This window comes from Spermophilus citellus (assembly GCF_964194105.1).
Source record: "Spermophilus citellus genome assembly, chromosome: 15".
Lineage (NCBI taxonomy): Eukaryota > Metazoa > Chordata > Mammalia > Rodentia > Sciuridae > Spermophilus > Spermophilus citellus.
This window is the reverse complement of record NC_138195.1, coordinates 26,459,896-26,478,858: the sequence shown is the minus strand read 5'-3', so window position 1 is coordinate 26,478,858 and position 18,963 is coordinate 26,459,896. Positions and strand designations below refer to the sequence as shown.

General features: G+C 42.4%; 1 long non-coding RNA gene across 1 annotated transcript in view; it reads right to left on the bottom strand.

The window, feature by feature from the left end:
• LOC308634721 overlaps positions 1-16,990 on the bottom strand; it is a 63,731-nt gene extending 46,741 nt beyond the window's left edge. Inside the window, exon 1 of the long non-coding RNA XR_014019073.1 lies at positions 16,902-16,990. This is a non-coding gene — a long non-coding RNA (uncharacterized lncRNA). The remainder of the gene's footprint in view (positions 1-16,901) is intronic.
• Positions 16,991-18,963: the final 1,973 nt, after the last annotated feature.

Below are 18,963 nucleotides of genomic sequence, written 5' to 3'. Positions count from 1 at the left end.
CTGATGGGCGTTAACTGGGTGGTCACTGTAGGCAGGCAGGCTGTGGCTGGAGGAGGTGGGTCACTCTCATTCTTGGCAACCATGCCTGACCTGCTTGTGTCCACCACGCTTCTTTGCCATGATGCTCTGCCTCACCTCAAGCCCCGAGGAATGCAGCCAGCTATCTATGAAACTGTGAGCCCCCCAAATAAACTTTTCCTCCTCCAATTGTTCTTGTAGGATCTTTTTGGTCACAGCAGCCAAAAAAGTTGACTGAAATAACGGTTATATACTTTTCCACCAGTTAATGAGTCTGTGAGATATGGCAGCCCAGGAGGGGTTGGCTAAAAACCAGGAGACTGGATACTAGGTTGCACGTGGCATAGGAAACACAACCAAGGCACAAATGAAAGACAGTTGTGTCTAGAAAAAACACAAGTATAGGGTCTTCAGGAGAAAGCAGCAAAGTGATTTATCAGGAAAGGTCAGACCAGGCCCAAGACTTCTGAGACAGAATTCATGAAACTATTTAAAAAAAAAAAAAAAAAAAAAAGACCTTTTTAAACTGAGGTTGCCAACATCCTGCTTTGCCAAATAATTTTTTTAAAAAAATCATTAGCCACTATCATTGCTTTTTGTTAAAGAAAAGTGATGTTTTCCAGCATAAAATTAAGAAGGACTTAATTTCAGAACAAAAGACTTTTTTTTGTTTATTTTTTGAGGCACTCAACCACTGCACCACATCCCCAGTCCTATTTCATATTTCATTTAGAGACAGGGTCTCACTGAGTTGCTTAGCACCTCGCCGTGAGTCTAGTTTTGAACTTCCAGTTCTCCTGCCTCGGCCTCCAGAGTTGCTGGAATTATAGGAATGCTCCACTCACCGTGCCTGGCTAGCTCTTTTTATTTTTTATTTAGAGACAAGTTCTCACTGAGTTGCTTAGTGCCTCGTTTTTGCTGAGGCTGCTTTGAACTCATCTTCCTCTACCTCAGCCTCCCGAGCTGCTGGGATTAAAGGCATGCACCACCATGCCTGGCATAAAAACAGTTTTTAAAACTGAATAAATTTAACAATGTGAAAAATTTCATTATCTTACCCTTTCTTTTCTTTCTCCCTCATGCATTCATGAAGATTCTGTCTCATATGGTGGTAGTCCAAGGGTTAGTATTTGGGAATGACTACTTTAGCAAAGAGTCCAGCTTGAGGCTAATTACCCTTTTCTCTGAGGCTCAGCTGTCATCCATGAAATGGAAATAAGATGTGCCTGGATGTCCCATCTCAGGACTGTGATCCATGACATGATCACCAACACATAATGTCTCTGGAACAGGTGACAAAGTATACAAATGTTTAGGATTGTGATTCTTTCTCAAATTATACACTTATTCCCAAACTCCTGGATTTTCACTATAAAAATTTTCATTTCAGAGAAACAGGAATTGCCAGATTCTCACACATTTTTCCCATTAAGAAAATAGAACATGAATTGATCATTTATCATGAAGAACAGAAAGTTGGATCTACAGTAAGGGATCAGCATCCGAAACTCATCCAGTACTCAGGGATCCGCGATTCCGTCCATTCTTAGGTGGTTTGGTCCCACCTCAACCAAGTCACACAGGTGGGAATCCCTACCATTGTTAAAGATTCCAAAAGTTGCCCAGTCTCAAGATTCACAGACCACATGTTTCATTCTTCTCTGTATCCACAGAATTGAGAACAATGCTGAGAGAAGAGCGGGGATCTCTGAGAATGCTGGATAATGAGTACACAGAGGACCCGGCTCTGGGAAGTAGTTTCCAGTTTAGTATCTTCATCAACAAACAGGGAAGGCTAAGACCAGGTACTAGCTGACAGGTAGCAGGCAGACGTGAGCGGTGGACACAAGAGGGCTAAGGGGATAATTCTCTGGACTGGGCCTGCTGTGCTGACACCCACAAACTTTCTTTTAAAAGATCAATTTGCCTGAGGCCACTCTGGCCCTCTCTTGGCTTAAGTCAATAGGAGATGCCGTGTTCCTGTTACTGCAGGAGAAATAGACTGTGGGGCCCCAAAACTCCTCCAGCCCCAAAAGAACACAAAATACCCTGAAGGGAGACTTTTGTGACCTTTGCACAGATCAGATTCTGGGAGGCAGGATAATTAGAAACAAAGCCCCCTCCCCCAACCATAAAATCTGTAAGAACTAGTTCCAATTAGAACCCATGGATGGCTCAGGAAGCTGAGGCAGGAGGATAATGAGTTCAAAATCAGCCTCAGCAAAAGCAAGGCTCTAAGCAACTCAGTGAGACCCTGTCTCTAAATAAAATACAAAATAGGGCTGGGGAGGTGGCTCAGTGGTCAAGTGCCCCTGAGTTCAGTTCCTTGTTCCCCCCACCAAAAAACAAAAAACAAAAAAACCCAAACATGGGAGCGGGCCAAGTGACCAGAGTTCCTTTTGGCTCTCTAGCATGTCATTATAATAGTAAAATGTCCCCTCCATGAAGTCAGACCATGTGTAGCTGGGGCTTGGAAGCTACATACAATCCTGCTGTCAGTCAAAAGTCAAGAGGTGAACCTGGACAGGACTCTCTGCAAACATCCCTTTGACCCCCCAATAAAACTGAAGGATAAAGGGGGTGAGTCACCCCTCCTTTCTGAGAGGACCCACTCTTCCTTTCTCCTTTGCAAGTATCCCTTTTTCTATTTTCCTTTCTCTTCTTAAAAAAAAAAAAAAAAAAAAAAAAAACTCCCACCTGCTACTCATTTGAAATTCAGGCAAAATTGCAAGAAGGTGTGGTCACAGATCCCTGTGACTGCTTGGGCTCCCCGGGCAGATCTTGTTTGTGACATTAGAGAGATCACAGACATCTGAGGTTACAAATATTGTTGCGGGTGGGAATATAAAACAGTACAGCCACTTTGGAAAAAATGATTTGGCAGTTCCTCAAAGAGGTAAATACAAAATGATCAAATAATTCAGCAGTTACACTCCCAGAGAAATGAAAACAGATGTTCACCCAAAAACTTGTACACAGATGCTCATGGAAGCATTATTTATAATTCATGAAAAGTAGATGCAATCCAAATGGATAAACAAAACGTGGTATATCTGTACAATGGAATAGTTTGCAGCAGTGAAAAGGAATGGAGTAGTATTATCTGCTTTACTGTGGATGAACCTTGAAAACATTAGGATAAGTGACAGAAGCCAGGCGCTCACATCATATATTATGTGACTTCGTTATATGAAATATCCAGAATACGAAAATTCATAGAGACAGAAAGTAGATTGATATTGTCAAGGATCAAAACTATTGCTAGCAGGTATGAGGTTTTTTTCTGGGGTGGTAGAAATGTTTTGAAATTAGACAGCAGTGACGATATTCTAAACTCGATGAATAAGCAAAAAAACTCTGAAGTGCATACTTTTACAGTGGTGAATTTTGTGTTATGGGAATTATAGCTCAATTTTTTAAAATTTTAAGTATAAAAGTTTGTCAGAAATAGAAAAATTAGAAGTGACAACAAGTGGAATTATATTTTATTGAATCAGCCTAAAGAAATTAGTTGGTAATTATCCCTCCTCACCTTCAAAAGAATTTTTTCCTGCCAGAGCTATTTAAATTTGTGTTAGTAACTTTATTCTCTTTACTGCACAGGTAGATAATATGTGCTCAATAAATACTAAGTTAATAAATATATATGAAAAGCCTACATTCAATTTCCTAATAGGCAAGATTTTTTTTTAAAAAAATGCATTATTTTGAGGAAATAGCAGGAAAGTCTTTTTGTCTTCACTCCCAAAATTGTTATTGTTGTTGTTATTGTTAGTATTATTATTATTTTGATGCCAGGATTGAACTCAGGGGCACTCAACCACTGAGCCACATCCCCAGCCCTATTTTTGTGTTTTATTTAGAAACAGGGTCTCACTGAGTTCTTAGTACTTTGCTATTGCTGAGGCTGGCTTTGAACTTGTAATCTTCTTGCCTCAGCGTCCTGAACTGCTGGAATCCCAGGTGTGTGTCACTGCACCCAGCCTCAAATTGTGTTTTTTTTAAATTAATAAACCCAGTAGAGTGGCCCAATTAAAATCTGAATAAGTACCAGGATTCTCAAATGGCTGGGGATGGAGAGTGGTTTTCAAGTCTAGAGAACTCTTAGAGCACAAGAGTTTTACTCAATGAATTATTTGAAGTGAGGATTCCCAAACTTTGGGATGCCTTCAGTTCTATCAAGTAAAAATCTTTAAATATTTTTTAAAGTTCTCAAAATAAAATTAACCGGGCATCTTTAAGTGGTGAAAGTAAGCCTATTCTTGGCAGCCTGATTAGGTAGAAAATGACAGAGTACTGAGCAGACCAATCATAAGCAAGAATAGGGACTCCAAAACATTTTTGAATGATATTGATTTGAATGATATATTATTCAACACCAGTGAACAGTTCTGAAGACCCAGGGGCTGTATCTAATGGGCACCTGAGCTGAAATAGGGTGCCCCAGCACTTAGCAACCCATGTACCCCGAACCCTTAATTTATACAGGAGGAATCCAAGAGCTAAGACTCCCAGGGACCAGACCCAGACCACCCTGTGGGTGAGGTTCTGAGCTGAGCCCAGGACCTAGACTCTTCGGTTGCTGGGTTTGTGTGTTCCCACTGGCTCCTTCCGCCAGAATTCTATACATTATGCTATTTTCAGGCTGTGTAGGATATGCTGAGAAAATTTTGGAATTTTAATGCAGCGACGGTGACCATAATGGGTTTCCTCCAGATTCACAAATTTTATAAATACCATAAGTGCAGGTTTGGCCCAGATTCAATAGCCAAGAAGGAAAAAAAAAAAAAAAAAAAGAAATCCTACTTGCCCATAGGCCCTCGTCTTGGCATGGATGTCTGGAACGATCTGAGTTGTAATTCTTCCCATAAATCTAGCTATCCCCTTCAGGTGGCAGGTCCACCCTTGGACACAGCCTCAGTGAATGCCACTCATTCTTTGAGTTGATGGGGGTTGGGGGGAGTCAGCTTCTACTTCAGGTTTTGCCAAAAAACAAGTCATATAATTTATAGCAGAATGAAGGAAGGTTTAATCTGCAAATTGGCTGTGTATTTATTTTTCTAAGACATAAGTGAAGTGTTCTTGGGAGGTAACACCTCATGGCCAAGTGTCAGCTCTCTTGGAGGCAGGGAGGGTACGTTTCTGGGGAGAAGCTGCCGTGGGCAAGAAACAGGGCAGCAATTGGATTTTGCTTGCCGGGCACCCACTCTGCCTTCCCTTGATAACAAAGGCCCCAGTTCTCCTTTGGAGAACACTGACTCCTCCCAGTCAAGCAGATTTGAACAGAACTGAAATTAACCACCTCCTCCTCACCCACTAAAAAGGCAGTCCTGTGCCTGAGGCTTGATCAGCTGAGTTCTTCCCACCACCACCACTGTGACTGGTCCAGGGATGGCCACATGGAAATCAGGGCAATGAGACTCTACACTCAGGCTTCTTTTCTTTTTTGCTTCCTGAAAAAAAAAATGGGGGCAAATAATTTTTTTATTTGTTCTAATTAGTTATACATGATACCAGAATGCATTCTGATTCATTGTACACAAATGGAGCACAACTTTTCATTTCTCTGGTTATACACAATGTAGAATTGCACCACACATGTAGTTATTCATACATGTATCCAGGGTAAGGATGTTCATCTCATTCCACCATCTTTCCTGCCCCCATGCCCCCTTCCCCTCCCTCCCTCCTTCCCCTTTGCCCAATCAAAGTTCCTCCATTCTCCCCATGCTCCCCACCCCCTTTATGGATCAGCACCCACTTATCAGAGAGAATATTCGGCCTTTGGTTTTTGGGGATTGGCTTACTTCACTTAGCATATTTTCCATCTCCATCCATTTACCTGCAAATGTCATAATTTTATTCTCTTTTAATGCTGGATAATATTCCATTGTGTATATACACCACAGTTTCTTTATCCATTCATCTACTGAAGGGCATCTAGGTTGGTTCCACTGTTTAACTATTGTGAATTGTGCTGCTATAAACATTGATGGGGCTGCATCACTGTAGTTTGCTGTTTTTAAGTCCTTTGGGAATAGACTAAGGAGTGGGATAGCTGGGTCAAATGGTGATTCCATTCCAAGTTTTCTAAGGAATCTCCATACTGCTTTCCATATTGGCTGCACCAATTTGCAGTCCCACCAGCAATTTATGATTGTGCCTTTTCCCCCACATCCTGGCCAACACTTATTATTGCTTGTGTTCTTGATAACTGCCATTCTGACTGGAATGAGATGAAATATTAGAGTAGTTTTGATTTGCATTTCTCTAATTGCTAGAGAAGTTGAACATTTTTTTCATATATGTGTTGATCAATTGTATTTCTTCTTCTGAGAAGTGTCTGTTCAGTTCTTTAGCTCATTTATTGATTGGGTTATTTATTTATTTATTTTTGGTGTTAAGTTTTTTGAGTTCTTTATATATTCTGGAGATTAGTGCTCTATCTGATGTGTATGTAATAAAGACATTCTCCCAGTCTGTGGGCACTCTCTTCACATTATTGATTGTTTCCTTTGCTGAGAAGAAGCTTTTTAGTTTGAATCCATCCCATTTATTAATTCTTGATTTTACTTCTTGTGCTTTAGGAGCCTGCTTAAGGAAGTCAGGGCCTAATCCAACATGATGAAGATTTGGACCTATTTTTTCTTCTATTAGGTGCAGGGTCTCTGGTCTAATTCTTAAGTCCTTGATTCACTTTGAGTTGAGTTTTGTGCATGGTGAGAGATAGTGGTTCAATTTCATTTTGCTGCATATGGATTTCCAGTTTTCCCAGCACCATTTGTTGAAGAGGTGGATCTTTTCACCAATGGATGTTTTTGGCACCTCGGGCTTATTTTGATGCACAATTTCATTAGATAAAGCTTCTCTGCTACTTGAGTCACAACAGTGGTATCCTATGGGATGACCACAGGGAGAAAGCCTAAGGTAAGTCTCTCTTGACAAAGGCAATTTATGGAAGAGCAAAGCCAACAGATGGTGAGCAAGAGAAGGATGGAGAAGAGGGAGACTCAATGGACACCTGAGTCCTCTTCCTGTTTCCTGACTGGAACCCCGATATAATCCCTGGAGCCCCAATAGCCATCTTAGACCCTGAGATTCTTGATAATAGAAGTCACAAACTAAAGTTAGTGGGCAGAAAGATAGAATAAGCTTGATCCTTGACCACACTGTGAAGTTAATATATTAAGATGAGACTGCCCTATCCTGTGCTTGTGTGTGTGTGTGTGTGTGTGTGTGTGTGTGTGTGTGTGTGTGTATTAGGTCTATAGCTAGACATTGATTACTAGTAAGCAAGTATAATTCTTAATTGGTACAGGCCTTATGTCACACAATCCAAAATAATGTCTCCTCATACTGAACACTGAATAAAAAGGTCGGAATACTACTTAACACTGAATCCAAGTTGGCAGATGTGCCCACCAAACATGCATTGGTGAAAAAATCACCTCTTCAGCAAATGGTGCTGGGAAAACTGGAAATCCATATGCAGCAAAATGAAAGTATTCTACTTTACTGCTCTGATCTTCTGAGGAACTGAAGAAAAATTTAGTGCCTCATGAAATCTAATATTTTTAAAATAATACTTTTTTATATTACCAAATTCTGAAAGAAATGTAACCAAAATTATATTTTTCCAACATAATTCCAAGAATCTTAACTGTGAGAATATGGAAAGGCTTATTCAATATTGAAATGAAAAAATTAAAAGGAGTAAAATTGTCTCCATATTTCATGCTATTAAGAAAAATTCAAAATGTGAAGCACTGTTCCAGGAGAAGCTGCATTTTGAAAGATGGGTAGGATTTAAACATTGGAGATTAAAAAAAAACAGAGTAAATATTTTCTATTATTCTCTTTACCAGTGGGGATTCCCTCGAGAACTGATCCACCTTTAATAAAGTTTCATTATGAACGCGTCTGCTATTGCTTATTTAATAAGAACTGACACAAAAATTACTGCTCCTCCAAGGAAAGATGTAGCATTCAGAATCACTAAGGGCTTCGGCTTTTTTCTGCTTTTTTTTTTTTGGGGGGGGGGGTACCAGAGATTGAACCCAGGCAAGAGTGCTGAACCCCTGAGCCACATCCCCAGCCCTTTTTATATTTTATTTAGAGACAGGATTTCGCTAAGTTGCTTAGTCCTTACTAAGTTGCTGAGGTTGGCTTTGAACTCGCGATCCTCATGCCTCAGCCTCCTGAGCTGCTGGTATTAGAGGTGTTCGTGTCTGTACCCAGCTTTTCTGCATTTTCTCTGGATAAAAACATGATGTTCCTCCATCTCAGTTTATACCTTCCCAAAATGTGGGTTTTTATAAAATAAAAGAAAGGCAAATCTTGAAAACTCTGCAGAACTCCTTTCCCCACCAGTTTGCTTCTCCAGACTCACTTAAAATCTGTGAAAACCTGGATGACTGGCAACGGCCACAAATTCCGGCTCTCCAAGTGTCTGTGATGCTGCCCCTTATAGGAGACATTCCTCGGCCCTCAGGACCCAAGGGAAATTTGAGATGGCAAGTATTCCCAGCATCAGGCCGCCCGCAAAAGTGAAAATCATAAATGAAGGGCAAGGATAATGTCCCCAGAAGAAAAGATTTTGTTATCTGCCTTGAAATGTCACTGATGGGATTATTCATTTCCGGCGTGGAGAGTCTCAGGAAGCCTTTCACCCACTTACTTTCCTAGAATGTCCCAACGCGTGTACCCTTTTACATACTCTCACCCGTCGCCCAGAGCTGGGCCTTTAGGACCCAATAAGGTGAGGACCAAAGGACCATTATTTAAAATCATCTTTTACTGAGTAGGACTCAATATCTTCTCAGCTGGAACCATGTCATTTCTAATATCATCCTCATTTTAATATAAAGGTTTTCAAATATAAAGGCTGTAAGTTCCAGGACTCGTTTAAAAGTTGGAAAGCCTTGTGGGGCTCCATAGTGCACGGGCCTGTAATCGCAGCAGCTCAGGAGGCTGAGGCAGGAGGACCACAAGTTCAAAGCCAGCCTCAGTGAAAGCAAGGTGCTAAATAACTCAGTGAGACCCTGTCTCTAAATAAAATGTAAAATAGGGGTGGGGATGTGACTCAGTGGTTGACTGTCCCTGAGTTCAATCCTCGGCACCAAAAAAAAAAAAAATGTTGGAAAACCTTGGATGGCCTGGGAGGTTCAAAGTGCCCAGCACACAGCAAGCACTCAATAAACACCAGCTATTGCTAAACCATTCCTCTTTCTCTGTAGCTGACAGAACTCTGGGAAGAATCATTGAAGGACAAATTCAGAAATTCTTGGAATTATTGTCAAACAGATCCTGAGTAGGGCCTCTGTGGGTTTTGGCATTCAGAGGACCATCCCTTGGTCCAAGTGGGTAAGCCAAGCACTTACTCCACAGATCTGGGCTCTGAGCTCCATCCAAAGAAGTTCAAAACTGTAACTGGCAGACCCAATGGCTACTTCATGGCTACATGGACCATGTCACCCATAGGGACAACATTTTTTACACCAAACTGCTCCAGACTGCAACCTCTTCTTCCCACCAGACACGCATGAAAACATCTATATGTGCATGTTAAGCAGCAGCGCCAAGAGAAATGGTGGACTTAGACCTTAAGATCATAGGACAGAAGACATTGCCCTGCATGAGGGTGGCCAGGGAAGCATTCACTGAGGAAATGAGATTTGAACTGGGTTTTGAAGGATGAATAGGAGTTAGATTCGTGGCTAAAGAAGAGCAGATTCCTTGGGTAGAGTCGAACACAGCAAAGCTGCAGAGGCAGGAATGAGCAAAATGGAGCCTGTTGCAAGTAACAGAGCTGAGGAGCTGCACAGAGAAATGAGGGGAGGGGAAGGGGCGGGTTGTGGATGGCAAAGATACTGAAGATCACTGAGTCGGAAGGGACCTGAGAGGACTGCATTCATCTTCCTATGAACAAAATGGCGTCTGGCACAGAACAGTTCCAATAAATACCCACAAGGTGATTCTACTATCATGGATAACTAAAAAGAACCAATTAAAAAATAATAAAATAGGATAAATACCCACAAGTGAATCAGTGACTCCAGAAGCAAAATCAAATGGGATCTTTAGATGATTTATCTGACCAGAAGCATTGGAGCAAAAAGTTGAGACTGGCTCCAATAGTCCAGCCCAAGGGCATAAAGAACTAAACTGAAAGAGCTGGGGGTGCAACGACATTAGTGACCTTGAGAAATATGACAAAGGAAGAACTCAAGAACTTGGAAATCAGCAAACTGTGGTGATGGGGCCACATTAATGTTCGTAGCAGCTCAATTCCTAATAGCTAAGCTATGGAACCTACCTAGGTGTCCTTCAATAGATGAATAGATAAAGAAAATGTGATATATATGGAACTGGAGAGTATTATGATAAGTAAAATAAACCAATCTCAAAAAATCAAAGGCTAAATGTTTTCTCTGATATGCAGAAGCTAACACACAATAAAGCAGGGGACAGGAGGGAGAATACAAGTTCATTGGATTAGACAAAGGGGAATGAAGGGAAGGGAGGGGGATGGGGATGGGAAAGATAGTAGAATGCATCAGACATAACTTTCTTATGTTATTATATGAATACACATCCAGTGAAACTCCACACCATGTACAACCACAAAAATGGGAAGTTATACTGCATATATGTAAGATATGTCAAAATATACTCTACCATCAGGTACAACGAAAAAGAACAAATTTTTTTAAAAAGGGCTCAGAGACTGGCTGCATAGTAGAAGGAAGGCGAATTCCAAAGTGCTTCAGGTTTGGGGTTGGATAATTGGCTAATGGAGAAGCAACAAGGACCGACACTCAGGAACAAGACAGAGAGGGGGACAGGTAGGCACAACAAGGCCAGTTTTGAACACGGAGGTGGTGGGTGTGCAGCCGAGGGCAACCGTCCTGTCCTCTTGTGGAGAGAGGAGTCTAGAAATAGATGTGGGCCCCAGGAGACTCCCCAGCTCCAAAGTCTCTTGTGTTAGACTTTGGTTCCTTAGACGGCATTCCTCACTTAGGTTAAGCTCTTCACACAGTGTTTTCCGAGAAGCTGGGATTCAGAAAGCACCCTGGAAGACTCTGCTTTACTCTAACATCTGCTGTGAATGCACGCATGTGGGTGCTTTCTGAGGATGGAGGTCCCAGCGCCACTTCCTTAGAGTTACTTGGGAGCAGGGCCCAGAATCTGCATTTCTAATTTGCTTGGGATTATTATGATGCTCACTGGAGCTTAAGAATCACGCACACGAGGAAGGAAGCCTCTCAATATCCCACACTTACTGCTTCCTGACCCACCCCATGGAGCTCCACCCAGGGTGATGGGGTAAACCTCAGAGCCATGGAGAGGATGGCCAGGGTTCAAATCCCGGCACTTCCCAGTGTTGTGCCTAGATGAGTCATTTAATTTCCAAGTCATTTAGTCTCTCATATTCCCTGATCTAAAACAGAGAAATTATAATAGTACTAACACATGAGTTTCCTATGAAGGTTATTTACATTAGCATAAGTAGAACAGTTTCCGGTGAGGGCACTCCAGACATTTGGGTGAAATAACTCTTTGTTATGGAGAACTGTCCTGTGTTTTGTAGGACACTTAATAGCACCCCTGGTCTTTACCCACTAGATGTGGTAGCACTCTCCTCCCAATCATGACAACCAAAGATGTCCCCAGACGTTGTCTCATGTCCTCCACTGGACAAAATCAGCTCCTAGTTGAGAAGCACTGAAGCAGAGCAGTGGCCAGCCTGTGGGAAGGACTAACTGAGACTTAGCTAACAGTGTTTCCTCACCATTTGGTAGAAGTAATGTTGAACCCTTTCCATTCATTGGCTCATTCTCCTAATAGCCTAATAGCCCAATGAGTTATGTATCTTATCTTCATCATTATAAATAAAGAAACTGAGGTTCAGAGTGGTAAAAATCTTGCCAAAAGTCACTCAGCTAGCTAACCGTGGAGAGGATCTCCAAGCAAAGTCAGCTGGACCCTCAGTCCTGAGCTTTTCTTGCACTGATACTGTTCCAAATAATCACACTCTCAACAGGTAGCCATCAGGGACACTACCCTTGTTACCCTTTTCTCCATGGCCAAGAGAGAAGTTGCAGTCACCAACACCCCTGTGGCCTTGCATCAAGGTCATGTACCATCCTCCCACCCTGAATCCTGAAATTCTCTAGATTTTACCCTATGTCTTGGTATGAACTTCAGGTCACAGGAACCAATACCTCTTGATGTCCTTACTGCCTGGGTGAAGACCATCCTTTGAATGTTCATCTGTCATGAGTGGATCACCTCAAATGTTCCTCTTTGTCTCCTTGGGAGTGTCCCCTAGGGGTTTACTCCCACATCTCTGTTTCCACAACACAAACATGGAACATAGAAGTAAGAAACATGTGGACTTTCTGTTGGATGAATGGATGGATGGATGGATGGATAGTTGGATGGATGAATGAGTGGATGGATGGATGGATGGATGGATGGATGGATGGATGGGTGGGTGGATGGGTGGGTGGATGGATGGATAGTTAGATGGATTGATGGGTGGATGGATGGCAGAATGAATGGATAGTTGGATGGATGGATGGGTGGATGGATGGCTGAAGGGATGGATAGTTGGATGGATGGATGGGTGGATGGATGGCTGAATGGATGGATAGTTGGATGGATGAATAGATGGATGGATGGATGGATGGATGGATGGGTGGATGGATGGATGGAGATGGAAGGATAGTTGGATAGTTGGATGGATGGATGGATGTATAGTTGGATGGCTAGATAGAAGGATGGATGAATAGTTGGATGGATGAATGAGTGGATGGATGGATGGATGGATAGTTGGATGGGTGGGTGATCTGAATACCAGACTCTTAAACATATTCATCCAGGTCAGCCTTGGCCCTACTCTCATGTTCTATGAACACATGAAAGTTACTACAAGCTTTCAGGGGCTCATCCAAGTGGCTTTACTAAACCTAAATAGCCCATGGAAAATGATAATGAAGCATCTGAATCCTCCAAACTGGTAGGTCTGCTGGGGTCATTGGAAGAGTTCCTTGCCAAACCTGTATGGAGAAGTAAGGGTGCAACCTGAATGAGTAAACTCCCAAAGATACCATCTTCTCCTGGCAAACTACTTTTCAATCTATCCCATCATTATGGCTTTGGTATCAGATAGACATGGGTTCAAATCCCTGACCATGGGATTTGGGAGCAGCATATCTTACTTATCTGAGCCTCCATTCCCTTCTCTGTTGATTTGAGGTTTCAGTGTATCAAGATACAGAACATATTTATAACCATGCCCAGCACACAATGAGCACTATTATTAATACTATTTTCTTGTTTTTGTAATAAGAAGAATTATTTCATTGTAACAGACATTAAAATAGAAATTTGGCAAAGGTACATTCCAAAGACATACCCAGGATGAAATGCACATAATAAGAATTCGAAAGACTGCAGTGGTTGTTATTCACCATCTGGACCATGAAGTGTCTTCACTTGATAAGAACATGCCATGTCTGTGCTTCTCCAGATGCAAAGATAATCTGTGGTAGTAGGACTATGCAGACACTAGGCAGCAGGGGAGAAGGGAGAAGGCGGAGACCTCAGACCTGGATCTCATGCAGAGCCCAGTCAGCCAGCAGGAGAAAGGGGGGAGCCATAATATATGACCCCTTACTTCCTGCCGCGGTGCTGAGAGCCCATTTTCAACCCGGCCAGCGCCCAAGTTGTTCCCTTCTATCACAGCAGAACACACATAAAACTGGGGCTAAAACAGGACCTTGGTGCGTCCTTCCTCTTAGCTGCAGTATCCTGAAAACTCAAGCACTGAATGTCAGTCACACAGAGTCCATCTCCCCGGAACCTGGGAAAGAGAAACTTTCAAAAGATAAGCTCATGTCTAACCGCATAACTTGTGGTATCATTTCATAATTCTAGACTTTCATAATCTGCATTTTCCGGGTAGCCGGCATGATGAAAGTGCTGTGTAATTTGCTCAACAAAGTCCTCAGGAGGAATCTGCAAGGTGCTTCGCTGAATCGAATTGATTTTCAAAGAATACACAGAGCTTGATTTGAAATCAGTTTTAAGAACGCAAAAGTTGTCTTTGCTTCCTTGAATTCCCGTTTTCATCTCCACCTCCTACCACTTTGCCACCTCTTCCCTGGCTCTTCTCTGCCCTTCTGGCTAGGAGGTCCCTCTCCTATTTTCTACAGCAGATTTCTTTTTTTTTTTTTTTTTTAAAGAGAGAGTGAGAGAGGAGAGAGAGAGAGAGAGAATTTTTAATATTTATTTTTTAGTTCTCAGGGGACACAACATCTTTGTTGGTATGTGGTGCTGAGGATCGAACCCGGGCCGCACGCATGCCAGGCGAGCGCGCTACCGCTTGAGCCACATCCCCAGCCCCTACAGCAGATTTCTTCATGGAGAAACTAGACCACTTCCTCTCTCTCTAATCTCTCTCAAATTTTCAACCAGATTATTTCCCCTATAGCCTGGAAAAGAAGCTCAGGTCTCCTCTGTGCTAAAAATAAAATTAAAGAAGAAGAGAAGAATCTACCGAGAAAACTTCCTCAGTTCCACTCTCCCCTCAAGAATATCATATTTGTCACCTTCTGTCATCTACCAGTGGTTCACAAATTGTGGACTGGTGTCCTCCAAGCCCCCTTGAAAACTCAGTTTCCTAGGCCCATCAAAAAGATTTGACCCAGGAGGTCTGGGGTGAGGTTGAGGAATTTATATTGTCTAAAATCCCTCCAGGTTATTAGAATGTTCGGCCAAGTTTGAAAACCCCTGGTCTACAAACCCTACGTTTGTTTCATTACCACCCGCTCTAGACACCACAAAGCCAGAGAGACACCAATGACTTCTCACGACCATGATCAATGGCTGACTCTCAATGCTCATTCTTGGCTTCTCCTTCTGGACCTTCCCTTTTCTCCTTTCTGTAGTGAGCCCTTTAACCATGCTCAGATCACAAGGCCAGGCCTCGAGCCTTCAGCCATATCCTCTTCCTCCTTTGTCCCCCTGGACGTGAGTTCATACCGTGATTTTTGCTGTTCATTTTTTGAAGATCTCAGGGGGTCAAATCATTTTAATAGGCCTGAGAGGGACTTCAGATCCATTTCTCCAGCCCTGGCTGCTCCCTTGAACCAGACCATCCCCTTCATAGGCGCTCTCATCCTTCAGTTTAGCAAGTCCCAAAGTCATTTCTCCTCCAACTCATCGCCCTTCAAAAACCCCCATGCCAGTCAGTGGCTTCATTTCTCCAGTGGTCCGTCTTCACAGCTTTGAAATGTCTCTTCCGGTACTTACCAGCTTTCCTTCGTGCTCATCTCCTTCTGCCCCAAGAGCCTTACCAGGACCATCTCATCTTCCTGGTATGCCCTCATCTCCCTCTCTCATCTCTATTTCTCTAAATCATGGACTTCCAAATTCTACCTCCAAGGAGTGGGAACCATGGTCCTGCACTAAATTCTATTCTTCCACAAACTTCTCTCACATTGACTTTAGCCCATGGTACTGACTCCTTCCACAAATCACTGTCAACATTTACCTTCTCCATTTTCCTCTCATACTCTGTCCTTACCACTAGATCATGAGGGTTCTTGGAGGGTACGGACTCTGTCTGATGTCTCCTTAAAACCCCATCTTACAGTAGTATTTCTACGTTTAATAAATATTATTGGTCACATTAATACAAACGAAACACTTTTTTGCTACTCCAAAACAACAGTAAGCCTAATTATTTGCACGAAAGACAAAAGACTAAAGAACTGAGCTTCATTCAGTAGGTAGAACGGTTCAAACTTCTCCCTGTTGGCACAGCTTTCCTCCAGGCCTGTGTGTGCCACCATCAAGTCTAAGCTGAGGGGAGTGGTATTGGATGCCAAAGGCAGACACCTAACCCAACTGTGCCAGGATGACGCGGTTCCAGTGTATCTCATGACACAGCTCCTCCTACCCACCTGGCTATGTCTCCTGTCCTAGGTGTACCAATCCAACTGTGTAAACCTTCTTCCCATTTCCATTCTTTGCTGCCTCTACCCTGCAGGTTCTTGAAAGTTGCCATTAATTGAAAACAGGTGAACAAACACAAAGAGAAGGCATAATTATGTTCCAGGAGGGAGCCCGGCAAGCAGAGTCAAAGGCAGCTGCTGAATTTTGAATCTTGTCCCAAGTGCTGGAAACCAGGGTCAACCAGCCAGACTTCCTCCAGCATTAAAACACTGCTCCTTTATGCAGACGCCCTTCGCTGGAAAGCACCCCCTCTGAGTTGACTTCCCAGTAAGACGCATTTGCTCCCTCCTTAGTAGTTTGCATTATAGTGACTATGTAAGTCAGATGTACCAAAGACAATCTCAATTTCTAATGCTCTAGGAAGCATCTAAATAGAGTCTTTAGGTGGTGGGATTTTTTTTCTGGTAATTATCACTTAATATTTTTGTATTTCATAATTTTTCTACGATTGTATGCATTGTCTGCCAGGCACTCATAATAAGTAATTATAAATTCGATATTCTAATAATCCGGGGGAAGCATACATATACAAAGAACCCCTCTCACCTATTCACATCATTTACTCTTGTTTAGTAAGATGCTTCCGTCTGGGTTTGGTGAATTTGCTTACCACCTGAGCTCTAACCTTTCTCTAGTCAAGCTTGCTAGAAAGGAAGCCAACCAGAGGCAAAAAAATGCCCAAAGACTTTTGCTCAGCAACAGCACTTTGCAACTAAAATGATCAAGACAACTGGGATCCCATTCAGAACATGAAAGACATTTCAGGCAGTTTGGCTACTGTGCTAGTCATCTTTTCATCCATGTGACCAAAATGCCTGACCAGAACAACTTAGAGGAGGAAAAGATTATTTCAGGCTCACAGTTTCAGAGGTTCAATCCGTGGTTGGCCAACTCCATTGTTTGGGACTGTGCTGAGGTCAAACATCATGGCGGGAGCAGCTCACGGCAGCTGGGAAGCAAGCATAGCAAGAGTGAGGAGCCAGGGACAAGATACAATCCCCAAAGGCACAGCCCCATGACCTACTTCTTCTAGCTATGCCCCACCTGCCTGCAGTTACACCCAGTAGTCCATTTATATTATTAATTCATCATATGGATTAATTCACTGATGAGGTTACATCTCATAATCCAATCATTTCACCTGAGGCATTTCTGCATTGCAGGATGCATGAGCTTTGGAGGGACCTTTAAAGATCTGAGCCATAATAGCTAACTATGCTCGCTAAGCTTATTCTCCAAACCCCCAAATGTGGTCTTAGGGATGTTTTTTTGGAAGTAGAAACTCTGCCTCAGACATGTGTGTGGATACCTGTCTTTGATTAGGACAGAGGAGTGAAATGACTCAGATATATTTCTAGAAAACTCTGTAGGCAATTTAAAAGAATGAAGTGGGTCTCTTTGCACTAACAAGGAAAGATCTTTAAGATCTATGAAACGAAAATCCATGTGAATGGTGTGATCCCATTTTTATCAAAGAATTAAGGCTAAAAGTTTTCATACATGTAAATACATAGAAAAGGTCAAATATGATAGGGATTACCACTTTCTCGGAAAAGGAGAATTGGGGAGAGCAAATGAGAGTTTTCGTTTCGCCCTGTATTAATTTTTTAATAGGAAGGATAGAACCATGACTTGCTTGTATCATTTGAAAAGTTAAGACATTATTAAAAGAATTAAGAAGCATCTAATGATAAGACGAAATCTGCAAAGCCAAACAGAGAAAGTTTGGATTTGATGTGGTAGCAAAGACATGAATAAAACGATCCTTAGAAAATTAAAAAAAGAAAGAGAGAGAGAAGTATCTAAGAAGGGTAGTAAATGACCTACGTAGCTTATTATCCATGCCTGAAAATAGTTAAAATAATTTCGGGGTAGGGAGGAAAAAACAGCTTCAAGTAATCTACTTTTCTTCATCTAACCTATCAACAAGTCTAGTCGGCTCCTCCTCAAAACACGTACAGTTCAGCCGCTTCTCCCCCAACCCCGCACTCCACTTGCCTGAGTGCCACTCTCCCTCACGTGCATGATTGCAATGGCTTTTCCTGCTTCTATCCTTGCACTTGCACCTTCAATTTTCCACACTGCTGGTGTTGAAAAATGTGACTTCTCTACTAAGAAACCTCCAATGGCTTTTCGTTGATTCAGAGGAAAGGTCAATGGTCTCAGAGTGGCTACAAGGCCCTTTAAGCCTCCAATTGTCTCTCCAACCCCATCTTCTACCACACATAGCTCCAGCCACACAGGTATCCTGGTTGTTCCAGGTGCACTCCTGCCTCAGGACCTTTGCACTTACTGTTTCCTCTGCTTGAAAAGCTCTCTCCCCAGACTTCCTCATCATTTTCCCCCCCTCAGTTTCTTCAGGTCTCTGTTCAAATGTCATCCTCCGGGTGTGGCCTTCCCTGCTTGTCTTAAACACTCCCATTTCATTTCCATTTTGCTTTCTGCCATCATCAAACATTCCATGTATTTTATATCTCCATTTGTTTATTGTCTGTCTTCCCTCACCAGAATAAAGTTTCTATTTCAGTAGGTGTTTGGTTTGTTTGTCTGCTTGTCTGCTTTTAATCAGTTTGATTTCTTGCTATGTCATAGCAACTAGAGCCATTTCCTGGGCCATACCAAGTGCTCAGGAATGTCTTGTGGAATGATGAAGTTGGAACAAGGCTTCGGACTTAACAGCCTTCACTCTTGAATCAAGCGAGTTTCCTTTTGTGCGGTGATGGAAGACGGCTCCTTCCCTCTGAGAACAATGTTAGAGATTAATGGATTAAAAAGCCCAAACACTGGGCATGCTTGGCAGAGAGGTATTGCATAAATGCACACAGCAGCTCCTTGGCTGGGGGCATTCCTTCCTGCTCTCTGTCAGCTCTATTTGTCAGGCCTTAGGCCTAGAATAGGCTTCCACCCTGTGTCAGGAGAGAC